This window comes from Benincasa hispida, chromosome 12 (assembly GCF_027475165.1).
Source record: "Benincasa hispida cultivar pf3 chromosome 12, pf3_genome.v1.1, whole genome shotgun sequence".
Classification (NCBI taxonomy): domain Eukaryota; kingdom Viridiplantae; phylum Streptophyta; class Magnoliopsida; order Cucurbitales; family Cucurbitaceae; genus Benincasa; species Benincasa hispida.
The window spans coordinates 22,206,590-22,216,342 of NC_143489.1; the positions used below are offsets into that span (position 1 = coordinate 22,206,590).

Consider the following 9,753-nt stretch of genomic DNA (forward strand, 5'->3'; position numbering starts at 1 on the left):
GCGCTAGACGATCGTGTAGCTGTAGGCGGTGCTAAACGATGTGAAGAAATACGTTACACGATGGAGCTACATGATAGGAGATAACACTATATGATCAACATACGCATTAGACGATAAACGTGAAAGCTAAATGATAGAGCTAAGTGATAGCACTATACGACAGTGTTTAGTGTTGAGTGGGCGCTAGATGATAAGCTGAGCACTAGACGATGCGTGGGCACTGAGCGATAGATTATACGATGAACATCAACGCTACACGATAGGCAGAATGCTAAACAATGGGAGTTGCGCAATGGATGTAGATGCTGAGCGATGGCATTGCACGATAGGCAGATGCGCTAGATGATAAGGCGTCAGCACTATGCGATGGAGCTAAACGATAGGCATAGAAGCTATGTGCTAGGCTATGCACGAGATCATTGAGAGCGAGATATTACTAAACGATTGAGCTACATGATGGGGCGTTGGTGCTATGCGATGGATGCAGGCACTGGATGATTATAGTGAAAGATAGCGAGAAGGTTGAATGTTAAGCGACAACGAGATGTTTGTTAAACGATGGAGCTAAGAGATGAAGTACAAAAGCTGAACGATGGACTAAACGATCAGTGGTGCTGAGTCTTACGTTAGGTAAGGCTTATGAACTCATCTGGATAAATGGCTATACCGAGAGGTGGTTGGACTAGAGTTAGTAGAACTTGGGCGAATAAAGTTTTATGCAAAGAGAGTCTTATGCATGAGGAAGACAACACAAGTATGTGTGTCGCATGGGAGTAGATGAATGGCAATAGGAAGTAGGTGGTTGCAAAACATGGTGCAAACACTTCAGACATTGTACTGTTGGTAATAAATGAGCTTAATTAAACAGTTGTTTTTTACATCTTTGGCTTCAAGTTTTATGGGAGTAAAGATGTTCAATTGGGCAGTAGGTATCACAAAAGGGTGGTATTACGGTCTCTCAAACCTTTCCTCAGGCTCAGGAGGCGGGCTCAGGGTGGGGTGTGACAATTTAAGAATTTAATGAATGTTGATTTAGAAACCATATCAGTTACAAAACATGCATTGCTAGAAATTCACACACCAATGCATGTTTGGTAACTGATATGGTTTCTAAATAAAAATTGGCAGTATAATTCTCTTTGATTCAGTTGTTAAATTTGTAATTGGTTCTTGGTGATGAGCCTTAATGTGTGTTTAAGGGTTTGTAACTTTATTAGTCAATAGAGTTGAAAATAAGTTGTAATTGAAGATTGAAGCAAGTAAGCTCAGCTGAAAAAATTGGAGAAGAAGCCACTGCTAGGCAGCACAAGTAAGCTCAGCTGAAAAAATTGGAGAAGAAGCCACTGCTAGGCAGCACTGCGATGCTGCCCAGATAGCGTTGCAATGTTGTTCTTCATGGACCCGAGGCATTGCAACGCTCCATACTCATCCCATCTCAGAAATGCACGCGTCCGTGGATTGGTTCGCAGGAGTGGTTCGGTTTGATCGGTTTAGTGGCATGGGGTCCGGTTCAACCTAATTTTGACTGGTTCAACCTCTTTTGGAGCTTTGGAGGGACGGTTCGCGTGGTTTGGATTCAGTTTGGGTTTGTTCATGCGGTCCAGAGGCAACTTGGAGCTTCTTTTTAATTGATTTTGTAATAAACTAGTTTTTACTTGCTAAGGATGCAAAAGTTGGTCCACATCAGTAGTTTTAAATATTTTATGCATGTGATGTTTATTATATTTAATTTGAACATGTGTGTGCATATTATATGTTATGTAGATTTAAAATCCCACCATAAGAAATCATGTTTTACTTAGGTTTCATAACAACTTATTTTAATAGTTAAAATAGGTCGTTATCTTATAAAACATGGTTACAAACTCAGTCCGTCTATAATCCCGTCTAAGGTTGGAGGTACTTAAGTTGACGGTTTATATAACATCTCCTACCTGGGGATTTTAGCCGAAGTACTAAGCATTGTTAATAAGTTTTATGAGCATGCATGAGCGGTGTGAGGTATTAAAATAGTTTTATCACTTAGACATTGTAGGTTAAATCTAAATATAAATGTTATACTTGGATAAATTACATAGACTTAGGATGTTTTTATGCCGAAATATACCTAAGTACAAGAGATACCCAAATAAATAGAACACTTCAATGAGAGATTAATAATATATACGATATATTATTTTTAGCTCTTGCATCCCTAAGAGTTCACACTGTGAGATCCATGCTCGACTTCTTGTCGCTTTTACTGCGACTACTCCATTCTGAAAGTGTTTGCATGGGTTAATATCAAGGTGAATAGGGGAACTAGTTCATAGTAAGTGGGTATAGGAAATGTGTCAACATATCCTACGGTCTCTTCCATTAGTTTGAATCATGAGATTCCTATGTTGGGTTCGCTGTCGTTTTTAGGCGGCACTAGCTAGTCGTTTTTACGGTGTTCTCCTCGGAGAGTTGTAACATAGTATTCGGAACAATCCAAACGTTAGAAATGAATAGCGTTTCTTAGTTTCAGCTTGAATATTGTTTTAAAATTGGAAGTCGAACATAAACACAATACTAGTAGTTGATCATTTGAGATTTGTTTTAACGGAGGAACATCCTCCTCTTCCCAATCTTAACGCAACCCAAAATATTTGGGATATCTATGACAGATGGGTCCGGGCTAATGAAAAAGCCAAACCCTATATTTCGACAAGCATATCTGATGTTCTTACCAAAAAGCATGAAACCATGATCACTGCGAGAGAGATCATGGAGTCGTTGCAAGGGATGTTTGGACAACCGTCCTCATCAGCATGACATGATGCTATTAAATACATTTATAATTTGCATGTGAAGGATGAGACCTCTGTTAGAGAACATGTCCTAGCATGAAGATTCACTTCAATATAGCGGAGGCAAATGGGACTGCTATAGATGAGAAGAGCCAAGTTAGTACGATAATGGAATCTCTTCCGAAGAGTTTTCTAACTTTTTGTACGAATGTTGTAATGAACAAGATTGATTACAACATGATGACTCTTCTCAATGAACTCCAAAGTTACCAATCCTTAATGAAAAAAAAAAAGAAGGGGAAGCAAATGTTGTTTCCCAAAGAAATTTCATAAGGGTGCTTCATCTAAAACAAAACCCTTTGAACAAGCAAATTTGTCTTTGCCTCTAAGAACAAGATACTCGTACTTAGTGTTGCCTTTCTTCTTGCAGTAATTGCCAACAATATTTTCTTTCATTTTATTGAAGGTAATATTTGGGATTTTATTTTTCTCTTTATTGGACTTTTAGAGATACTTTTTAGATTTTTTTTCTTAAAAAAAATAATGTTTCTAGTTCTTCCCTTGTTTTACAAAAAAAAAAAAAAAAACTCAGAGTTCTATATAGAATGAAGTGCTTCTAGTACAACATATCTCAATAGTATTTAATTGCCCCTTTTATTTCTATGTATTTTTCAGCTACTTAATTAAGAAGAATTACTGTCTTATTCTCTCTTATAATAGTCTACCTTGTAGTTGTTATTGCTAAAAAAATTTCATTAAAGTCATAAATATTTTCTTCCAAACCTTTTGTCGGATCCATTTTATAACCAACACCACTTTTATTTCTAGTAGATTTTATTAGTTAACGATTACGACACTTAGAGTCTCAATTTCTTTCACAGATCAAAGAGATTATCCATATCAACTTCTCTCAGCACACCATTTGAGATTTAAATTCTAAATACGAAAATAGCAAGTTTTTGAAAAGTACTTTTTTTTTTCTTTCTAAACCCTTACTTGGTTTTTTGAAAACATTAGTATAAAATGGATAACAGAACATAAAAACTTATAAAATACAGTAGTGTTTGTAAGCTTAAATTTAAAAAAACTAAAAAATATAAAAAAATCAAATGGTCATCAAATGAGACCTAAGGTCTCATTTAACCATTAATTTTTGTTGTTTTTGAAAAATCAAACTTATAAACACTATTTCTATCAACGAAACTATTATATATATATATATAAATATATATATGTATATATATATATGGGCTAGTTTCATAAATAGAATTTGAGCCCAAAATAATAGAATATGTAGTACAAGGATAAAATAATTGCATATATAGATAAAAAAATGGTAAAAGACTAAAAAACTCATGCCTAGCAACCATTTTTTTCGCTTCTTCCCGGTTTTCTCAAATTAAAAGATATCATTGATAGCAGCTATCAGTGATAACCACTGATAGTTGCTATCAGCTGCTATCACTAATAGCAGCTATCAGTGATGACCACTGATAGGTTCTATTAGCTGCTATCGTTGATAGCTTATGTCAATTGCTATCGATGATAGTTGCTATCAGCGATAGCTTTCAATTTTAGAAAAATTAATACAATCTTGAAATATTAACTTTTAATTTGCTATCAATTATTATTAGCTATCATTTATTCACTTTCATCAATTGGAATCAACGTTGAAATATTACTACTTAAGGCTATCAATGATAGATTTATAATTAGTGATCAACTTTGAAAGAAGACCAATAACTTTGATTACCATAGTAGTTATCACTAATAATCTTTTATCATGGCCATCACTGATAGCAGCTATCAGTCATTATCATTGATAGACTTTCATCAATTAGAATCAACCTTGAAATATTAACACTTAATGCTATTAATGATAGATTTCTATAACTGGTTATCACCTTTGAAAGAAACTCAATATATAGATATCACTTAAGTTTTATCACCAATATCACTAACATCACTCATATTGTGGTTATCAGTGATAGCTTCTTTCACTGATAACATCACTAATAAGATGCTATCAACGATCTCACTGATATCATGCTATCAGTGATAGTTCTCTATCACTGATAACGTGCTATCAGTGGTAGCTTCTATCACCGATAACGTGTTATTAGATAACTTCGATCATTGATAACATGCTATTAGTATTAGCTCCTATCATTGGTAACATGCTATTAGTAGTAGCTTCTATCAATCATAACCACTGAACACCTTTTTGCCCCTTTCTTGTCCTTCCCAAACATTTATAAGTCTTTTTTCTTTTCGATGATAGCTTCTATCACTGATAAACATTCTATTAGTGATAACTTCTAGGCATTCCACTTACATTTTAGTTCGAGATTCAACTTTATTAATTAAATTCACTAAGCTGGCTATCAATGATAGATTTCTACAAGTGGCTATTAACTACAAAAATATAATCAAAGATTAAGCTACCAATGATAGAAAATATTATTGGCTATCACTGATAGACTTTCATTTCCTATTTATATTTATTATTTGTTATAATAATCAAACTTAATGATTGGCTTGTTGGTGTTAAGTCAACTATGAATTGAATATTTTCAAGTCATGCGTATGGAACTCAGCCTCATAATTCTTGTGAAAAAAAAGGAGAAGAAGACAAAATTCAAGTAAAGGAAAGAAAAATTTTAAAAATAAGAGAAAGAGAAGAAGCAAAAACTGAAGAAAAAGAAAGAAAATTAAATAGAAAAAAGGAAGCAAAAACTGGAAAAATGAAAGAAAAACTAAAAAAAAAAAAAGAAAAAGAAAGAGAAGAAGCAAAAAATCGGAGAAATGGAAGAAAATAAAAATTAAAAAAAGGAATAAGTAAGAGCTGAAGAAAGAAAATAAAAAAAAAGAATAATAAAAAACTGAAGAAAGAAAAGAAAATTAAAAAAATGAAAAAAAAAGAAAGGAAAAAAGAAGGAAATGAAAGAAAATAAAAAATAAAGGAAAGAAGTAAAAATTGGATAAAGGAAAGAATAAAAAAAAGGAGAAGAAGCAAAAACTAAGAAAGAAAATAAAATGAAAAAAATGAAAATAGGGAGGGAAGAAGCAAAAATCAAAGAAGAGAAATAAAATAAAAAGAGTAAAAAAAAGTTGTACAACAAAATAAAACAAGAGAGGGCGAAATTGGAAATTAAAAAAAAATTCAAAGAATGACTAGTCAACTTATCCATATTTGCAAATATTTTTAAAATGTAATATATTTTTAGATTTTTTCTCTTATTCTACTATGCATTAAAAATATCCTATATATATATATATATATATAGAAAAAATTCCAAAATCCAAACAAAATTAAGAAAAATAATAAAAGTATTGGGTATGTGATCAAGGTCTTTTATCAGTTAAATAAAGGGATGATCATAAGTATTTAAGAAATGACAACTATGTCCACGAGTATAAAACCTTTTTGGGTGAAACCAATAGTGAAGTCATGAGGGTTATGCCGAAAGTGGATAATATAATACCATTGTGAAGATATGTGGAGGTTCGCTGTCCCTAACAAATTATTATCACAGCAGACCTTATTCTTGACTGTCAAATAAAGCCAAAGTGGACATTTATGTTACTTTTTAGAATTCGGCTATGCATTCAAATTGTATTATGAGCAAAAATAAAAACTACTGGGAAGAAATTATAAGGAAATTAATGCAATCTTAAAAACCCAAAGGCATAAACTAAAGCCCCGATTTGATATCAAATTTGGGTTTTAGATTTTTTGTTTTTGAAAATTAAACATATAACCACTCTACTTCATCTAGTGGTTTTTTTTTCTTTTGTTGTCTCTACTTTCTAAATATTGTATAAAAAAATTGGAACCAAATTTTGAAAATTAAGAAAAATAGTTTTTAGAAACTTGTTATTTTTATAATTTGACTAAAAATTCAGACATGTCAAGTGAGGTAATAATCATAATCGAAATTGTGGAGAAAAAAACCTAATTTCCATAAATAAAAAACTAAAAGTGATAATTATTCAGACAAGAAGTCCAAGAAGAGAAAAAACCAAAGGAAAATATTAAACCATTGGCAATCCATTTATCGACTCTGTAGATAGAGAATAAGGACAACAAACCCTTGATGTGATCCATTTATTAACATCACTGTGAGGAAAGAAAAAAAAACATCTTACATACAACTCGTTCTTAGAAAAAATACAGGTAAACTTACCTTTACATCCTAATCTTTACCTTATAGTCTACTTTAAGCATTAAGCTAAACTATCATCCTTAATTTAGAATTTAATTCAAATTTTAGTTAGACCATTTCATCATTTACTTATTACAAGTTCTTATCTTGGTAGCTATTTTGATTTTAATATAGCTTGATGACTTATATAAATATTGAAAAAGTGACCCTTTTTCATCATCATCCAAACTTAAGAGTATTCAATTTTGAAGCAAGACAAAAGTGGAAGGACAACAGTGGAAAAATATTCTTTAGTTTGTGTTTTTGCGTTGTTAACTTTGAAGACTTATCCATGGCCTCTTTCAACCAATGGAAAATGGATTGTTGATGCCACAATAGGCCAACGTGTGAAGTTAATGTGCATAAATTGGCCAGGACACATGCAAGCTATGTTGCCAGAGGGTCTTCATCTCAAGCCGCTTGATAATATCACCGCCTTGGTAGCAAAGTTGCGGTTCAATTGTGTGCGTTTGACATACTCAATTCATATGTTCACACGCCATGCTAATTTGACTGTTCAACAATCCTTCGAGAATTTTAATATGAAGGATGCCATGGCAGGCATAGCTCAAAACAATTCTTCTATATTGAACATGACAGTCGTTGAGGCGTATGGAGCAGTGATTGATTCACTTGCTGCACATGGAGTCATGGTAGTTTCTGATAATCATATAAGTTAGCCAAGATGGTGTTGTAACAATGATGATGACAATGACTTCTTTGGAGATCGGTATTTCGATCCTCAAAAATGGCTACAAGGAATCAGTTTGGCAGCACGAAACTTAAAAAGCAAATCACAAGTATGTTTTCTTTTTAAGAAGATTTTAAATAACTGTAGTTTTATGGATGATTAATGCAACATTTTTAAAATTTTCCTTTTAGTTTCTTCATGGCTTCATTTTAACTATTAAGTTTTAGCAAAAAAAAAAAAAAAAGAAAAAAAAAACCATTTGCTTTTTTTCCTACACGAGGTTTGAAATTAGTCATTAATGTTAATATGAAGGTTTTTTTTTTTTTTTTTTTAATCAAATTTTATAAAATAAGAACAATTTCCCTACTAGAAATGTTTAAAAATTTATGTATATAGAGAGAGATATTTTTCTAGTTTTTTTTTTTTTTTTTATCTTTTTTTAAAAATGTTAACCATAAATTAACAATGGTGACTAATCCTAAGATATATTAAAAGTACCATTAATAACTAAATTTGGACTATAAGGATTAAAATTGAACAAAGTATTAAATTATAGGGCCTAAATAGTATTTCATCCTATAGTTTATCATGAATTTATTCAATATGCTAACCATTTGCATGATAATATATATGTAAAAGGTGGTAACTATGAGCTTGAGAAACGAACCGCGCGGACCAAACCAAAACGTGGAGATGTGGTTTCAATACATGAGCCAAGGAGCTAAGCTAATTCACCAAATTAACCCAAATGCTTTAGTAGTAGTTTCTGGACTAAGCTACGACACCGATCTGAGCTTCTTGAAGAACAGGTCGTTGGGCTTCAACTTGGACAATAAACTTGTATTTGAGGCTCACTTGTACTCCTTCACAAATAACATGGGTGATTTTTGGATGTCGAAGCCATTAAACACATTTTGTGCTAATGTCAACCAAGAATTTGAAGACCGAGTAGGGTTTCTTGTCAGAGGACAAAACCCAATGCCGCTATTCGTGAGTGAATTTGGGATCAACCAAATAAGCATAAATGAGGGACAAAATCGATTTTTAAGTTGCTTTTTTACCTATCTTACTGAAAATGATTTTGATTGGGGCTTATGGGCTTTACAAGGTAGCTACTTTTATAGAAAATGTGTAAAAAATGCTGAGGAAACCTTTGGTGTCTTAGACTCAAATTTTGCACGAGCAAAAAACTCTAAATTATTCGTTCAGAGGTTTCAACTTTTGCAAACCAAACTTCAAGGTACGACTTCTTAAGTTATATGTTACTTTTCTCCACTTACTATTTTTCTGAAATATTTTCAATTTATATCTTAAGAAGAAGATTTATTTCTACCAATTTTCTATATTCTATTTTTTTTTATCCTTACTAACTTAAGAATCAAAATGATTGCTCTTAACATAGATTCAAGTTCAAATCTCACAACGTTCATAATGTACGATCCTCTTAGTGGTGGATGTGTGCGAATGAACAAAAAATATCAACTAGGAATTAGTAGCTGTAGGACCTCTAACCGTTGGAGCCATGAAGAAGATGATGCTCCTATTAGGTTGGCAGGATCTATTTTGTGTTTGAAAGCTGTAGGAGATGGGCTCCCTCCAATTCTCTCTCAAGATTGCTCAAGCCAACAAAGTGTATGGAAATATGCTTCAAATGCCAAACTCCAACTAGCCACTATGGATAAACAAGGACAAGCCTTATGCTTGCAAAGAGCTTCTCATTCCCATCAAATTGTGACTAATAAGTGCATGTGTTCGAATGATTCTCAATGCCAAGACGATCCACAAAGCCAATGGTTTACACTTGTTCCATCAAATTTACGTCTCATTTAATTGAAGTCAAGAAGTAATTATATATATGTTGAAATCTTATTTATTTCAATTCAAGAAAATTTTTATTCAAATGTACATCTCATTTAATTGAAGTTAAGAAGTAATCATTGTATTTTCTCTTTTCTCAACATTATTTATTTGTATATATTAGTAATCCACTGAAGTTTTAGTCCAAGTGGGAGATTATTAGGAATGTCGTAAAACTCGCAGTTCGTAATCATGGAAACATATTCTATTTATCAATAAAATTATTGTT

General features: G+C 32.4%; 1 pseudogene; it reads left to right on the forward strand.

Annotated features, from left to right (window-relative positions):
* Window positions 1–2,867: 2,867 nt before the first annotated feature.
* LOC150031869 (glycosyl hydrolase 5 family protein-like) lies at window positions 2,868–9,497 on the forward strand (annotated as a pseudogene).
* Window positions 9,498–9,753: the final 256 nt, after the last annotated feature.